Source organism: Denticeps clupeoides, chromosome 13 (assembly GCF_900700375.1).
Source record: "Denticeps clupeoides chromosome 13, fDenClu1.1, whole genome shotgun sequence".
Classification (NCBI taxonomy): domain Eukaryota; kingdom Metazoa; phylum Chordata; class Actinopteri; order Clupeiformes; family Denticipitidae; genus Denticeps; species Denticeps clupeoides.
Genome location: NC_041719.1, coordinates 16271365 through 16289917, shown reverse-complemented (window position 1 = coordinate 16289917; position 18553 = coordinate 16271365). Strand labels below are relative to the sequence as shown.

Here is an 18553-nt window from a genome sequence, read left to right as displayed (position 1 = left end):
CACGTGGTGCACACAACGAAATGTGTCCTCTGCTTTTAACCATCACCCTTGGTGAACAGTGGGCAGCCATGACGGAACCTTGGCGGTTCGGGATTTGAACCGGCAACCTTCTGATTCAATTTCCTTACCCGCTAGGCCACCACTGTCCACATGCCTGTCTTCTTTCCTGCTAACAATAAATCTATTTAATGAGCACCCATTAGGACAAATGACTCACTCACGTCCAACAAGACCATTAAATGACTCTTTCAGTTGACATAACCTTCCTCTGTTGTGCATTCAGTTTAAAATGATTAGCATCTGTCCCTCTGTTTACTGAAATCGGTACCGTCTCACAGGCATGCACTGCATCTGTCCGCCCGAGCTACGTGCGTCACATGAAAATAAAATGCCGGCCTTGACTGTCCCGTTGCTATGGCAGTGATTCTCTGTATTAATTGAATGTCATTATGATGGAATATGAAAGCTGAAGGTTTTCATATGAGATAATTTGTTGGAAGTGCAGCCTTTTATTTTTATTTTTTTAATTTTAGAAAGGTACAATTTGTCTTTACCACTGGTTTGTTCCCTATGTTCTTGTGATGAGAATGACAGAGAAACATTAAGAATGTTATTTTTTGTGTGTGTATATTGTAAATAGAAAAAAATGAAAGTTTATAAAGGCCATAATTTGGATGGAGACAAATCTAAAAAGATCAGCCCACACAGGTTGTACATGAAAAGTTCAGGTCAGGGTTAGTTAGTTAGTTTGTTTATTTTATCTTATTAATATATATAATCATGAAAAGGTTGACATTTAGTGGCTGATTCAGACCACTGTGACCAGAATCATTATGCGATGTTCTGACATTGGCAGAACAGCAGGACCTGAGTGTGGCAATGACAGTGTGCCAGCTACAACCAGAACCTAGAGAGACACGGAGCTGATTTCTGATAGAATTCAGATTTAAACATTGCTGTTGTCATCGTAGATCTATCTTTACAATGTGTCAGGCATTTTCTGTGACACGTGCACCATGAGACTCCATTAGAAGGCCTTAATGTCTGGTAGTGGGACCATCAGTGATTATACTCAACATTTAGTCCACCCAGGTATAAACCTGAAATAGATAGTAACCCTCTTTATTGTCCGGGTGTGAGTCAGACGCTTTCCAATTCCTTCCTGAATGCACTTTGGATGTACACAGATCCTTGAATTCGAGCTGGAAGGCTGAATTAAGCCTTTTGATGGTTTTGTTTTCATGCCTACCGCCATGAGATGTGGTTCCACTGCAGGTGAACCTGATGATATCTCGCCCGTAATGTCAGGGAATGGAGCGTGCCGCTGTGAATGGGAGCTGAAGCGCTCCAAACGATTCTTTCCACTGCGGTACGGACGCAAGGGTTAGACGGGAATTTTGTTAAGCGTGTCTTTGGAATGGTCCTTCCTTTTTCTTACTGAGGAAATTTCCTTTTTGAAATCTACTGAATCCACTGGATACTGTGGCTAAGTAGCTCTTTCCTGTTTTTTCTTCTTTTCTAAATAACATCATGAAGGATCCTGCTGCAACCGGTTACGTTTCTTTTTGAAAAATCGAGGCAGCTTTGTTAATTATCCCATGAGGCAGTAACCGAATATTAAAGAGGAGTTAATATTTTTCTAATGGGCATGGCCTGGATATCAAAAGCCAAATTATGTCTAGTTTATCTAAGTTAAACAGATAAGCATATTCATATACAACTGAAGTTTTATCACTGAAACAGTGTTTTGCGTGAGAATGTCATGGTCAACGCCCACAACAGACGTTCCACAAGCATGTGGTGCAACCACTGAATAAAATAAAAAAAGATTTTGCACATCTATAGATACAGTGGAATGTGTTTCTGTTTGGAATCATGTATGATTTTTGTTCCACTTCTCAAGTGTACACCACTTTGTATTGGTCTTTCACGTGGAATTCCAATAAAATAGATTCATGTTTGTAGCTGTAATGTGACAAAATGTGGAAAAGTTCAAGGGGGACAAATACTTTTGCAACCCACTGTATTATTGGCTGTGGATGGTCATATTTTTTGTGTGTGTTTGAGTGGGTTAAGTACACCAGATGTGCCTAGACATGAGAGCCTTGTTAGTAGAACTGTTTCAGGAGAGGAGAGGAGGGTTCCATACCTGGACCCTTCACAGTCCATTGTCTCTTATGAAAATGTCAGTCCGTAATTGATATTTCTCACCGGGCGTTTTATCTCCCTGCTATGCTCCACGCCGCATGATCCAAGGTTTGAACTGACCTTTTCTGTTGTATTACCTTCTCTCCCCGTCTCTCTCCCTCTCTCTGTCTGTGTCTGTATCTTTCTCTCACCCTCCTCGGTCCTGTGTTCTGAGCTCAGTGCTGAAAATAGCCAAACAGGTTTTCAAAGGAAGTCCGTTGGTTTGAGCCGCTCTCCTCTCTGCTCCCTGTCCTGGACGGCTTTTCTGTCAGGGCTTACTGTATTTATTTTGAAGAAAGGCCACGGCTCTCTCCTTTTATGGTTGTTACAGTCGCAGCGGCCAAATCTTTGGATACCTTCCATGCTGCTTATGGAAGACACGGCTTCACTGAATGTGGGAGCATTTGTGTGTTGGTGAGTTTATTTCCTTTAGCACCCAGAATTGCAGGAGAATTGGAGTGATTCTACTGTCACACCACTTTCTAATAGTTTTATTTATTGCTCTCTGTATGTTCGTGTGTGTGAGAGAGACAGGAAGTTAAGGAGGAGGAATTCACCCAAGGCATAGATGGTTCATAATGACATCTAATAACAGCCTGACAAAACACACTTAAATAATCTGCTCTATCATCACACCCTGTGTGTATTTGATTTGTGTTTCCACTTAACACAGCCCTGCACTCAATTCTTATTTTCAAGTAAAAGTAATGATAACTTAATGGATACATTTAGTCCAATAGTTTATTTGTAAAATAAAAAAATGGTATTAAAAAAATAATAATAATTAAGTACAGTAACAAAACACTTAACCCTGCCTGCGTGGATTTCCTTCCACAGTCCAAAACCATGCAAGTTAAGTGAACTGGCCGGTTTATTCCTGTGTATGACTTGCTGTGTATGGCTGTGTGGGTTTCTTCCTGCATGACACATTGAACGTTTCTGAGACAGAATGCAGTTTCCACACAAACCTGATGTGGAGCATGAGAAAATGGAGGGCAGTTTTTCAAACTGCTCAACCAAGATGAGGGACAATGATGATTTGGTTTATGATGTGTCGTTATAACAGTCTGGTTTGGGATCTTCGGGTTTGGCTGTGTGAAAAATAGTTTCAACATGTATTAAGATGTTAGATTTCTAAATGTACATGTGTAAAATGGGGAAATAATACATTTCCCAGTAAAATTACCCCCCCTTTGTAATGCCCAGGAGCTGCTGTACCTGATCAAAGGGCACATTTGATCAGGGCTCCTTTAATTATACACATTGATGCACATTGTGGAGCCTCAAACTTTACAGTTCCGGTTTGCCTTTCAGTTCCTGGTCTTAATACCTTTATTGAAGTCCCACCTTGAACTACGCTCAACATTTGTGACAGATACTTTGGATAAAAACTTTTAAAAGGACACTGTTGCCAAATATCAGCGAATAAGAATCCGAATCTGGCCACAATGTGGGAGACTGATGCCTGTGCTTACTTCTACCATCCATTAACAGATCAATACTGAAATTAAGTCAGGGCATGGCCTTGCTGTCCCATGCATGCATGCTTGTGTATATGTGTGTGTGTGTGTGTGTGTGTGTGTGTGTGTGTATGTGTGTGTGAGCTGACTTGCGACAGAAAGCTTTTTTTACATGTGCAAGAGGCAGTAATGAATAGCTTGTCAGAAAGAAAAAAGTTAAAGATCCATGTTTTGTTAACTTGGGAATTCCATTGGTTGAAAGTATAAGTCACTTTTGAATGTTGCTTTATTTGTCTGAACAAAAACATTCTTTTTCTTTTATATCTATTGATTTCAGTTTTCGTTCCTTTTGAGCCCTTTCTGTGACATCCTAGTATGACAGAGCATATCTTTTCCATTACATTCTTCTAACAAAGCATACACACCCACGGGTCAATATAAGTTTTATTCAGGCAATACATAAAGGCATTTCTGCTTTCAAGGCTGGTTTCTGGATTAAGACCAAAAGTGTGCCTGTCTGGATTTTTATTACGTTATTTGACAAAGATTTTGTTTCATTTTCACTAAATAAATGAAAAGATAATGTGCGAGGGTCCATAAAACATAAGTGTAATAATTTTATGGTTATCAGAATATTCCAGCCTGCTGCTTAGACAAGAGTGTTCCTAAATAGACCTAGAATGCAGATCAGATTGATTTCCAGACAACATTCTGATAAGTTTTTACGCCATATTAGTTGTGGAGCCATGATTTGCATATGGCCACCTGGAAATAGCGAAATGGTCTTGTGGTCAGCATAATATAAATAGCAGAAGGCTACTACCATTGTGCCCATAGCTATATTCTTTCTATTAGCCGTATAATAGAGCTTGTAGAGAGCAGGCATTTTGCAATTTAGTAGAAAAACTAGAGATGGTCAGAGTTGGGTAGGGTAGCCAAAATATTTCCTCAAGTATTAGTAGTGTTACTCCAAAATAATAATAGTCAAGTCAAAGTAACTATGTTGCGGGAGAACCTGCATGAGGAAGACAGCGACGAGGAGTTTTACGGATGTGGGGTGCTGGATGAAGAGTGCAACAGGTCACCGGCAACCAGATCCTGCGCTGCCGGTCCTGCCTTGAGGTAACCCCGGCTCTCCTGCATTGCTCGTATTCCTCTCTGCACTGATGTTCCCTCGCAGGCTGGCAACACTGTCTCAGCACTCCAGCACTCCAGAGAACATCTCCCCACCTTGACAACCACCTGTACCTGCTCCCCGCTCATGCAGAACCTCTGGGTTCTGATCGGCAACACCACCTGTGGGACAGGGGCAACATACGGACACCCACCCTCCAGTATGGTCAGCGGTCCCCAGGTGGCCCGGACTACCTTCCTGTGTTGTGCATGGAGAAGGCACAAAGGACCACCAGTGACAGCAGTGTCAGAGCCCTGTGGTTCAACAACCCCCAAAAATCTCATTTAAACGAGTCTTAAAACACTCTAATGAATATGAATTTCAGATGTTAGGAGGCAGGTTATTCCAGAGTGCTACACCGGCAAATGCCAGATCACCTCTGAGTGAGACCATGGCTGCACTAAAAGTGTTCGACCTGCTTTTCTAAGTGCCCTTTTAGGATTGTATTGTTCAAGCAGATTATTTAAGATTATTTTTTAGAGCCGGTTAGGAGTCACACAGCAGCATTCTAGACTAATTGCAACCAATGGAGGATTCACTGATCAAGACCAATGCATAGTGAGTTGCAATAATTCCATATGGTGATAAGAAAAGCGTGAAAAACTAGACTTGACCATGGAAGATATTTGCTTCTCAAATTTAAAACCATGATATAAAAAACCAAAGGACATGAAAGATGAGGAGGAAGAAGAGTTAGCCATGGAAACTGAAAAATACCTCTTTGACAGACAGAACTTAAACCACAAAAGGACAGTACCTTTAAGCCCAACAACGTGGTCCAACCTGTACAATAAAATGTTGTGATCAACAGTATGAAAGGCAGTGGACGGATCTATAAGTAGTAGGACCTCAGACAGTAGTTAAAGGAATGTGATTAAGAACTCTTAAAAGTGGTGGTGGTAAGGTGGTAGGAAGCCTAGAGGGTAATACACTCGCCTATGAACCAGAAGACCCAGGTTCAAATCCCACTTACTACCATTGTGTCCCTGAGCAAGACACTTAACCCTGAGTGTCTCCAGGGGGGGGACTGTCCCTGTAACTACTGATTGTAAGTCATTCTGGATAAGGGCGTCTGATAAATGCTGTAAATGTAAATGCTGTTTCAGTGCTAGATTGCAATTCTTCAGTTATTCTTCAGTAAACTGAAAAAAGGAAAATAGCTGTCATTTATTTAATGTGTTTTTTGTTCTCATTATAGTAGCTTAAAAAATATAAGTTTGTGCTTTTAAACTAAGCTGTCTAAGTTATGCTTATGAGTAAATAGATTTTGACTTTATTGTAATGCTACTGACAGCAGGTTTGTTTAATTTATTCACATTACAGCAATGTTAGCGTTTTCTTTTTTCAGTGTGTATTCTTTCGTAACATTGATTCAGTTGCATCTGCCATTTTTCATTTCGTGTCTGTGCTGTGTGACGAGCCGCTATGTCGCCAAGGTTTGTGTGTGGTCGCGTGACTGCATAGCTACGTCTGATTGGTAAAACCTGGCCAGTTACTCAAGTAAAACTCATTCCTACCCACCTCTGGTGATGGCTAAATATTGAGCACACGACCATAAATATATTCTGTAATATATGCCATGCTTAACAAAAATAAAGTTTTGGTTAACTGTAAACCGCCTCTGTGTGGCAGATGCTCCCTCCTCTCGGCCCAAAGCAGCCAGCAGCACAGCAAGGAGGCCCCGACTGAACACGTGCATCATTAGCATTCATTATCGTCCTATAAGAACTGGTAATTACAGGCGCAAGAGCAGGGAGGAAGAGCAGTTTACACTGCTAGTAATTTGATTTGCATCTACGCTAATAACTTCTTTTGTGTGTGCTTATGTGGCGTGGCAGAACACAAGTGTTGTTTGGCTTCAGGCTGTGTGAGGCTTGGGAGAAAAAAAAAAGAAGACTTTGGAAAAATCTTAAATTGAGTTGCCTTTGCCTCTCAGCGCTCCAAACATGCATAATCCGCCAGCAGTCCAGATTTGCTTGATGGGGGAGGACCACGTTGTTGGGTTTTTTTTGTCGAGAAGCAATAAGTTCATGTTTGATAGTTTCTCATGTTAGGGTAAGAAAAAAGTATGAGAAATCCCAAAGTGGGTAGATCCAACAACAGTTTTGGTTACATCCTTTTTTAGCTTTTTTTTTAACATACCTGCATGAATTTTCATCTAGTTTGCCTCGTAGTTGTAATGTTCAACGTTTCCAACACGAAGGATTTTAACAGCACAATCGTTCCCTTCTTAATCAACACATCAAAATTGGAACATTGACCTCCACATTTTCAGAATTCAGGGAACTTTCTGGGGATACGGTGTCCATGTGAAATATGCTGAATGCAAAACTTGACAATGAAAAGACCCGAGGACCAGCACATTATAATTGTTCATCTCATGAAAGCCATGAAAGGCATCTGCCTCCAGTGCCACTTATGTAATCACTGTTAACTGAAGCCTTTTTTAATGTAATTTATTCATCAGTTGCAATTTGGACAAACCGAATTATGGGAATTCAAGTGGTCTGCCATACAAGCAGCCTTGAATGCAATTCATTCTCAGATTCACTCAGCCCTCTCAAAGGTTTTATGAAGCGCACAAATCAAAGTTGCAAACATCTGTAGTCAGGTACCTCAGTGGAGAAGGTGGGTGAAGGCTGTGATTATTTTGCATTCACTTGGCGGCTGACTTTTTTTTTTTTTCTCTTGGCAAACATGCCTCAGCCTTGACGATATCCTGCTGTGATGTATGAGTTCATGACTGTTGATAAGCGAGTAAAGAAAAGTAAAACTGGAGTAGGGTAGTAGTTGCCACGCAGAATGGGACTTTTGTCAGATCATGTTCCATGGCTGTTTACCTGCAAAAGAGGTGCTACTTTTCTTCCACGAATCCATGACTTGCCTGAGTGATGTTTGGATTCACTCACTTGCATTTCAATGCTCCCTGTAATTGCTGTGCAAGACTGGCTCCTGTGGAGCAGAAACATGTTGGGAGAAGAAAGTGCATTGGCCATGGGGTGTACACTGAACGACTCAGCCATCTTACCCCAACTTGTCACCCACCCAAACCCTCAAACCTCAAACTCGTAAGAACAGTGAAGACATGCCTTGCTAACAGGCCAGGGAACTAAAGAACAATTAAACTTGCTGTAACATGATGCTGGTTCCTGCTGCAGACAGGACTGATGAGCACTTTGAAATGTTTAATTGTTCTGTTTGTTCGCTGTGGAGGTGTGATTGAGGTCATTGTTTGAGACACATAATGGAGAGCGGTTTCATGGGGGGTTTTATTTTGGTGTCTCGAGGCCTAATTTTCAAGTCAAACCCAAAAATGGATGAACAGAGCAAGCAAGAATGACAACAAATGAGACAAACATTGATTGTTGCATTTGCAAACTGAAAAATGTCAAATCTTTTTAGCATTGTCTGTTAGTTTTAAATGTTTCTGTATCTGAAAAGACTCAAGGTTGGTGATTAAATAGGACACAGTATGCAAAAAGCATTTGGAAAAACATGTTTTGCCATGCGAAATAGCCAGTATGTTGATTGTGGGGGAAAAATGCTAAATTAAATATCTTATTATAAGAAACAGTCAGGAGAACAAATATGCAAAATGTTTGGCATAACAATAAAAAAAATGGTCCTATTCAGCAATATCTACAACAAATATTCTTTCTCCTTAGATTGTCTAATCAAATGAATAATGTTGTTGTTTTGTTCCAGTTCAGTTATTGAAACTTTTCTCTAAGGCCTAAAACTAACTTCTTAGTAACTTCCAAAACAAAATCTACACAAATTGTGTATTTCATTGTTCAGAGTAATGGAAATACTCACAGTTCATGAACATACATGGCAGTGGTTGGCCCAGTGGGAAAGGAAGTGGACCAGTAATCAGAAGGTTGAATCCCAAGCTGCCAAGTACTGTCCCACACCCCGGGTGCCTTTCATGGCTGCCCACTGCTCACCAAGGGTGAGGGGTTAAATGCAGAGGACACCTTTCACTGTGTGCACTGAGTGCTAATCACTTTCACTTACTATTACTTTCACTAAACGCTCTCACTCCACATTTGCGAGTCGGGCATCGGATCCTATCCTGGATCCTCAGGCACAAAGTTCAAGGCACACACCATTCACACAATCACACTAATCCACACTACACACTAATTCACACTTCTGGACAGCCTGAGAAAAATATAGAATCAATGCCAACATGTGGAGAGCGTGCAAACTCCTCACACACACACACACACACACACACACACACACACACACAGCTTCCTTATCTGACAGTGTGAGGCCAAAGTGCTGCCCAGTGTACTGTAGTAAAACATTAACATTTTTTCTATTACTTCACTTTTTCAATCACTTTTTTTTGTTCTCTTGATGTGGTTCTATGGTGGGCATCTTCTCCTCTGGCACTAAACACTTGCTGCTGAACCACTTCACACCACACCCCCATGTGCCAATTGTGTCAGAGGCTCTGGCAGGCACAGGTGCCAGTCACACTCTCAGAGGGAATGGCCTTAGCCTACCCACCCACCATGCCATTGTGCCATTCACTGATCCACTGGCACAGGGCTGATGCCATCATATCCTGTATGGGGCATTTATCTCGGTAGATGAATTGACGGTGGCCAAGTGGGCTACATTGGAAGCGGAAGGAAGGAGTATTATAATTTTTACAAATATAGGGAACAAAAGAACAGAGCCTTCTGACATACTTTTGCGTGCTGTTGTGTTTTTTTATGTTTCACAGAAAATGACATCTGCTCATTTTTCTGAACTTTTTCTGAAGATGAGTAAAAGAAATGAAAATAATCAAGGATCCATTATGCTAATTTTGAACAGCGCTTACTCCACTTTTCTCTTTTCTATGAGCAAAATCCTTTGTTGTTTGTGGCATTTTGCCAGATTCTCTGGTTTCTATGGTTTCACGCATGGTTTTCACGCATGTTGCTATCATTTTGATCATGGAAGTTTAAAATCTAGACACATTTTGTGATAAGAGACCAATAGAATTATAAGCATCCCAAAGTATGCAGCCCAATTCCGAAATGAATCCAAGATCTAAGTAGGTCAGGAAGGACAAGTAGGTACATTTCTCCACAGAACGGCATGGATTTGTCCTTTGGCCCACAGAAGTGAGCTTTTCTTCTAGTCACTGTTTCTCTAGGACAGGTTTTTGAGGACAGCTGGACTGGACAGGCGTTGGAGACAGATACCCAATTCCCGCTCTCTCTCCCTCGCTTCCTCGCCCCTCACTTCCTCTCTAATCCGGCGCTAATGGCCGCCGCCCCGGTTCAGGGGTCCCTTGTTAGCGCGGGTAAATCCCTGCAGGTGAGGCAGCGTTGCGGTTGGAGGAGTGCTCAGCGAAGCGCAGAGTCGACAGGGAGCCGCTGAGACCCCCAAACCATGAGCACCGAGCTCAAGGTCACCCCACCCCGCCACCATCATCACCATCACTCTGGGCCGGGTGTGGAGAGAGGAAGGAGGAACACAAAGCAAGAGAGTTCACATGAGTAATTAAGAAAAGGTAAATATGTGTCAAATGCCTAATGGTTCTGGAAAAGCCACTGTTTGTTCAAAAAAAAAAAAAAGAAAGACTTGTCCCATACAATTTAAAATGACATATTCTTAATTTTTAGACATCCTGAGCATCATACCTAATGTGTCTTACCATAGTCTTCACTATTCTTTCTCTACTTGAAATCAGAATCAGTAATCAGATGAGTGTGACCTTCAACCAAGCCAGTCACCTTTCAAGCAGCGCCTTCTGGCACCATCATCCAAACCCCAAGTGAGGGAATATTTCATTTGAAATCTGGTGTCCAAAAGTTGAGTTAGAGAGACTATAGAAGACCAACAGAAGGAACGCCTGGCAAAGACACATCCTTGATCAGTAATAAATAAACCTCCTCCAGAGGTTAGTTTGGTACAGGATTCATTAGTTGACGCTGTGAGGCCCTTGGGAATTTCAGGGCTCGTGTGACTGGGTGAGTCGTGGCTGAGGTTAACCCAGGCAAATCCACTGTGGCTCCAGTTCACTCTGCAGCCTGTCTCTACGCCCGGGGGGGGTGGGTGTCATCCAACCTTTGACCCACCTCTGTGTTTCAGAAGGCTGCTGTGGGGCCACGGGGGAATTATGGGACTCAGTGAAATGGACGAGGAGGTGTTAGGGGCTCAGGGGTTGTCATCAGGCCCTGGAGGGGTGAGATGTCAAATCTATTCAACTGCCTTCCACCCAGACCCCTAACCCTCGACAACAAGGGGTGAAATAAATAAAGCTAAATCAGTCAGCTGTGTCCGACCCCATATCATCCCCAACTCTTCCATCTGCCACAATCTCCTGGCTGTAGCGTTTCCACATTTCTTTTCCTGCCTCAGACAAGATCTGATGCCATAGATAACTGTAAGAAATGTGGTGGTGGGTGGCGAAATCATTATCCACCACCAACAAGATGTCACCATCAGCTTTGTTAGCGCTGTCACGCTAAAGTGGCTTGAGCTCCTCGCTTATTGGCAAAGATCAACAGACATTGTTCTGCAAATCAAGGAATTCTGCAACATCGGATCATGTTTCTCACCTTTGAGATGAGAGCGAGCAGAAGTGGGCTTTGGACAAGATACGTTTTTTTTTTTTTTTTTTTTTTTGCTGTGTGTGTAATAGGCTGAATACTTTCACAGATCGCGGCATTTTAGCACTTACAACTTTTACCCACAAGTTTTGAAGTTTAAATATAAGCACACTAAAAGTGGACCAGTGTAAATGTGGTCATTTCATCAAAGTGTCAGAAAGTGACTCCCAGGAAAAGGATTATTTCCTTAAAAAGAGTGAATTGAAGGAAGAGTGAAAAGGGCAAGAGGAGAGAAGAGTCCGAACTGCAGAAGAAGGGGAAGAATGGAATGAAGACGCTGGATAAATAAAATGGAATGGATATTAATTTAATATCAGCGCACGAGTGGCGGACGCAGTGTAGCGCGAAATGCTCCATCTCCCTTACGCCCTTCCCGAACGCGTGGCGTTAATGTGTGGTGACCCTGGTGACCTGTCGGTTAGGATCTGCAGATCGGTAATAAATAATGGAGGACAGGCAGGGTCAACGTTTACTTCCCCATATGACGGGGATCCTCTCTCACCAAATCAGACCCCCCCCCCCTAAGAAGACACAGTCTCCATAATCAATTATTGATGCCTGATCAAAATGAGGCCTGGACTATGTTCGCCATCTCAGCAGGGGCTTTTGGAATGACATTTCATCTCAAGTCTGCCTGTCCTTTTTATGCAAATCCACAGTTTTGACCAGTAGTGTCCATGATTCCACCACCAGCCTGCTAATCAAGAGTCATTTTGTTTTCACAATTTTTTTACCTTCAGGAATTCCAGCTATGAACATTGTTGGTAATGAGCACTTGTGTGTTTGTGTGTGAACGCTTTCCTGTCCTCTGCTCCAGAAGATTTAATCACCAGCTGATAGAGCTGCTGATCAAACATGTCTAGACCTAAAATGTATACTGCGGTGTCCTGTTTCTCCCCTAAAAGCGTGTACTACTCCAAACAGGGCTTATCGTGCAAGTTCATCATGATTGCCTTGATTGTCTTGATCTCTCAGCTCCCTGAGGGCTCCGGGGAGCGGCGTGTTTGCACAGGAAGCGGCGTGCGAGTCAGAGAGCATCGGCCGCCGAGAGGCTGCACCAGAAGCGGCGTATGCAGGGCACCTGGTTGAACCTCCGTCTTAGGTCTGCTGACAGAGCAGTGGAGGTTAGTTCAAGGCAGGACCAGAATTTGGCAGGTCGCTAATGGGACCCATCATACTTTACTGCGGCAGTTCTCAACCGAAGCACATTTATCACGATTTAAAAAACATTATGCACATGCCGTGTCTACTATTATTGTGTATATTATATAGTTAATGAGGGCGTGGTTCTATTGCCTGTGATTTCAGAGCCGCAGAAGCAGGTCCTTGATTTTGTCAGGTGACGGGCATGTATCGATCCCTCGGGGCCAGACAGCGGGGGCAGTGTGCAAAGGCGCCATTCCTCCAGCGCCCAGGAGGCAGAACAGACAGCTTAATATCGCAGCTTACCGTTTTGTTCCTCGTAAGATGTTTCAGTGACACGGGAGTCGGCTGTGCCATCGGAAACATGGCTCTGTGTTCTGTTGCTACATGCCAGTTTGGTGAATTGTTTTATCATTAGCACGTTATACCCATTTGATGGGTATTTTTTTTTCTTTCTAGAATTGCTATAATTGCATTTATTTTCTGCTGATTAAGTTATAGAATTTTTCATACCCTTTCCTCGACGCAAACATGCATGACAAAATTTGTCCATTTATATGATGCATATGGTGCATTTGATTTTAGTATTTAGTCCATAATCTTTGGGGTGCATAGTGGTTTGCAATTATTAGCATAGATATTTTTTATTCTACACATTACACATCCACACATTCAACAAAATAATACAGCTTGCTGTGCATCGCAAAAGTAAGAGGGACTTTACAAAAGGGCCACGGAGAGAAAAAAATTGACTGCCAGAATATTGCTCTGTGGAGACTGAGACACAGAGAAATCCAAAACTCATCTCTTTGTTCATTGCCATTGTACACGAACATTCAAACATTCTATCGCTTCCATTCTCCCTCTCTCGCTCATCCCCGCTCTATCGTTCGCTATGCAAAGGAATTTGACTTTTCAGTCCGTCCCGCTGTTTTGTTTCAGACAGCCAGAATAAAAAGCCACGCCTGGCTCCCCTTCACCCAACAAAATACCAAAACAGTTTGGGCCGCTTCAGAACAGCTGGAGACAAAACTTTTATTCTCTTCTCTTCTTCCTCTGTCTCTCCCTGCTTCTCTCGTTCCCACCTCCCCCTCTGTTATTCGGAAACAGTAAATAGAAACACAAGTACACAGAGTGTGGGGAAAGACATTGGGCTGCATGCCCCGTGGGAGGATTTGCCGATGAAAATATTTGGCAATCAGGAATGAATCGAAACAGATAATAAATGTTTTGGAATCTGCACACCCTATGGAGCCCACCCTCCCTTCCCTGCATTATCTGATCCAAACATCGTGAGCTTATGCTTTATCTTCCCTGGGCCACCACTCTGCCTTGCACTTCGGCCAGGCGCAACTGCTTGGTTGCAGTGCCCTCTTGTGGAGGGTGGGGGCAGCAGTGAAATTCAAGGGGAAAAAAAAAAAAAAGTGTTAGGTGGGGGTTTATCTTTTTAGATTTTAATGAATTTTTTGTATATGGATTTATTGATTCAGATTTTAGATTCCTTCTAAACTGCCGCTTCTTGGCATTTTACAAAAAATCACATTATCAAAGGTGATGCAAAGGTTTTTATGAGGTGTCCTCCCAGTCCAAAAAATATTGCTGTGCCGTGGATCCTTTATATCACACATTGGCAATTCATTATCTAATTTACATGTCTAGAGTAAATATCTTGCAAAAACCTGAATCAGTATCAGTTAATGCAGCACAATAATAACTATACAAAAATAATATAATTTAAACAGCACAACCTTATCAAATAATACAATATCCAAATAAATAATAGCATATTTGTGATTATTCCAGGGACTACTGTACATATGGAACAGGAAGTGATAAGTCAGAGAAATGCACGTTTAATGTTTTATTTCACAAGTCCATTGCTCTGATGCTCGGAACCACAAGACTGTGAGATTCAGGAGGTTTGTGGTCTGGGTCTCTCCTTAACTGCTGTTGAGTTTGTCACTTGACCTGAATCTCATGGGACACATAAAAAGCCACCACACTAATTAGAGGCGCGAGCGAGCGAGCGAGTGAGAGTGAAAACGTGTGATAATGTGACCTAGTCAATGATAGTGGGTGTGCAAAGAAGCGACGGCGAGATCGAGGGAGTCAATAATGAAGTGAGCGCTGCCTGGGTCCATGACGGATGGACTCTGCGCAGCGGCAGATTGGGCCGGTGACTGAGTGGAACTTAAACCAAATGAGTTTGTGGGTGGGTGGGGAACTGGGGGGACTGGCTCTCGTGCTCGCGTCTGGATCCTTTCTCTTTGTCCAGCTGCAGCTCCGGAGCGCACTGGCCCTCCCAGATGTGGCAGTGAGAACGGAGGCGATAGGATTATGTGATGACTTGTGTTTGCCTGTGATGAACAAGCCCTCGTTAGCGGCCCCTTTAATGCCAGTGCAGATAAAGCAGCCATTAGCCGTAGTAATGGCCACTTTAGAGTGGGCTGCTTGTCTCTAATTGCATGTTTTGTTCCCCGGCGTTGGTACGGGGCTGCATGCAGCCTCTCTGTGGCCCACAGCACTCCCGCCAGTCGGACAGTGAAGGGCCGGTGCAAACACAGGTCTCCTCGCTGGATGAGAGCCGGTGTCTCATTTGAGACAGCAGGAGTTGGACATTGCTCCGTCTGCTGCTAATTGAATCGGCTTGGCTCCTTAGGCAACACAATGTACATCAAAGCCTCAGCAGGACCCCATTCAGACACAACTGTGCTGGAAGTTACGGCACGGACCCATTATAGGGCCATTAACGGGCGGAGAGAGCGAGCGGCAAAAACTCCTCTTGCTCCTTATCGCACTTCATTGTGTGTTTTAGAACGCATCAGAAACACTTTCCCGTTTAATAAGTAGGCCCGCCTTCTACAGCACTGAGGAACATTTTACCTTGGCAGATCATGGAAGATTTCCACTCAGGGCCGTTCCCAGCGCTGACGATGGCTGGCCGTGAGCACGGACGTTTTGTGCCACTGCTCTGGTGTCACATTTGGAGAAGGAAGGGAAATTGGATATGGCCGCTGCCCTGGCTGCTCCAGTGCCCTTCGTCTTTCGCCTTGATTTTTCTTACCAGTGGGGTGTTTCTTCCCCAGAACGCGCTTTCATCTCCTCTCAGAGAACTAGTTTATTTTTTCAGATGACTATCTCTCACACGAAAGGGGGGGAGGGCAAAGCGTGTATATATATATATATATATATACACACACACACACACACACAAACGCTTTGGCAAACATACGTATATATATATTACGTAACCTGATAAGTTGTCTGACCAGATAAACCCAGGCTTGGTCTTTAGAAGAATAGTAATTTAGAAAAACTTATAAAAGATCTGACAGATGCCTTTCAGATTCTCTCATCTCTTTTTGCTTTTCTTTTTGTCCAGCCTGGCATATATCTGGCACTGGCAAACAGTGAGACTGAAGACGAGTTAAATCAATTTAAACAATCTTTCCAAATTCCTTTCATACCAGGCTTTTTGTCCTTTTGTGAAAGGGACTGAAAAGAAGAAGCGTGAAAAAATCTGTCATTTTTGAGGTGGCCCACCTCTTCTATTGCGTGTGCAAAGAAATATTGATTGATTCAAGTCTATTTAGTGTTTTAAAGGGGGAGTGTTAAAAATGTGAATCCATCCCAGCTTCTCATGCAACAACAACAACAACAAAAAAGAACTGAATGGCCCTGGGGGGACACGAATGCGATAAAGACAGCGTGAGGACAGAAGGAAGCAGCCAAACTCAGCCTGCGAAAAAACATATGATTCATTTAAGCGCTTTTGTTAGTCCTTTGTTAGTCTAAGCACCTGTCTGTCCATTTGCACTCTTCCTCCTGGGACAAACATGGAGCGGATCCCAGATTTCTGGTTTCCCAGGACGAGGACCCAGATGTCTTGGTTTGCAGGGCTGATTTCTTCCGGAGAGGGAGTAGCGCCCGAAGATGAACGTGCATGAAGAGCCCATCTAACTCACATCTCGGTAACACCAGTAAGCTGTAAAAAGCACTTGGTAAACCCCCCTACCCCAGGTACAAGCAAATCCCCCTAATCCAGTAAACTGTGTTTAAGGAGTGACTACACAGCCGCTGGAAGTGGGCATTAAAATCTGACACACACATACTCCAGATGTGCGGGTTCTCTTGATGCCAAGTAGCTGTTTCAGTGCGAGGACAGGTGGCAAAGGGTGGCGTGTCAAGGAGACGGGGTTAGTGGGGGGTCGGATAAGTGATCACCCCCTGATCTCTAGCGCTCCTAAAGCGGGCTGGAAAATGGAGGCAGGCAGGGGATTATGGGCCACAGTAATTGTGGAGAGGCGCCAGAGTCGGGATGCAGCGATTCCCCGGGATTAAGACAAGGAGGGAGGCTAATCTAGGATTGGGAGCGGAGACTTAATGGGTTGAAGTTGTTGCCGTGGCCCCCAGGGACTTTTGGACAAGCATAAATGAAGAGTGGGGAAGAAATACAGAAACAAATAAAGAGCGCGGACAGGTAATCTTCAGATACACAGCGTGGAGGACAGAGCAGAACTTTTACTATCAACTACACTGAACCAAAGTATTTGAGAATTAAAAAATTATGGGTGCCCAAATAATAATAAAAAAAAACATTACAGCATTATTTAATGTGAAATTAGCCCAGTCATCACTACCTTGTTATAACCATGCTGATGACCTTCATGTCTGCCCCTGATTTCTGCCCCTGTTAATTCCTTATGCTCAATACCAGTATTAATCCTGCAAATAATAATAATAATAATAATAATGATATAGTTGTAGCAGCAGAGTGCTGTGGAAGGTGCTGAGGGAGCTCTCTCTCCTGTTGGCATTGTGTCCCACCAACTCTGCCGGGCTTTTGTCGTGGCTCCATTGTTTCCTGTAGGGGAGGTGACCCCATGTCTGTGGCTTGTATCAGCAGCCCAGCATTATGCTGGGGGAAGAGATTTAGCTTCTAAAAAGCATCTCCCCGTCACAGCTTTTCCCCGCAAAGACACCTCGAGTGCCATCTCGCCTTTTCTCTCCCGCCGACATTAATCTAGCTCTCCCCTTCTACACCAGAAAAATGCTTGTATTGTCGAGTCGGCGCTAATGTTTGCCTCCCCATTCACTATATATACACATATATGTATTTTTGTGTTGGGGAGAATCAGGGGAGACCATTGTTCCCGAATCATTGTAATATCTATTTAGAGTGGCAACAGAGCTGCCTGCCGATGCTAACTATTCAGCGAGCATAAACCAGCCTTAAGACTTAGAAAAGCTGAAAGGGCTTATCCCTATATTCTTAAACTGCCTTCTTTTATGTGGGTCTTAGGCATTAAGGATAGGATTGTGAATAGCAATTGTTCGACTGCTGCAGTGAGACAGCGAGACTGTATATGTGGGTGGGGGGGCTCTTTATTTCACCGCGAAATCCCCCCCCCCGTCTTTCTCTCTTCTTTTTGCTATTTCCAACTGTAAATATTAACCGCGCTCTTAACTCTGAACGGTGCATGGGACAGAGTAATGTGCTTTTAAGGATACATTATGTGAAAGATTTTCCACTGCATACAGGGCCACTAAGAAAGAAGAAAAGGTTATTTTATGGGCCCTGAAAAACAAATTCGCCTTGGTGAAAAGGAAGAGGCAGAGGGAAAAATGATTTGGAGGAGAAGGGGGGAAAAAATGGTGTAACGTTGCAGTATCAAGTCGTCAGCAAACAATAAAAGAAAGCTCCCAAGAGGGTTGGGAGGATCTTTGGTTTAAAGGAGAAGAAGAGGGGAAAAAAGCCAGTGTCCCATTTTTTGTGCCTCATTGCTATGTCTCAAATCCGTGCTTGTGCTTTCTTCAGCGAGTGTCTACTTCTAAAGCATTTCAAAAGGCCCTTTTTTAATGCACAATGCAACACAGCCTCAGAAGTTCTGTGGTTCCGCTCCGGAAAGGGGTTCAGTCTGAAACGGTGGCACAGCGGCGGGCGTTAGATGCTGGCCGGTTCCCTGTTTATT

The 18553-nt window shown here is 43.3% G+C and overlaps 1 protein-coding gene across 1 annotated transcript in view; it reads left to right on the top strand.

Annotated features, from left to right (window-relative positions):
• Positions 1-2209: 2209 nt before the first annotated feature.
• Positions 2210-18553, top strand: part of LOC114802572 (claudin-18-like) — a 37867-nt gene continuing 21523 nt past the window's right edge. Inside the window, exon 1 of the mRNA XM_029001603.1 lies at positions 2210-2256. The gene's annotated coding sequence lies outside the window, so the exon portion shown is untranslated. The remainder of the gene's footprint in view (positions 2257-18553) is intronic.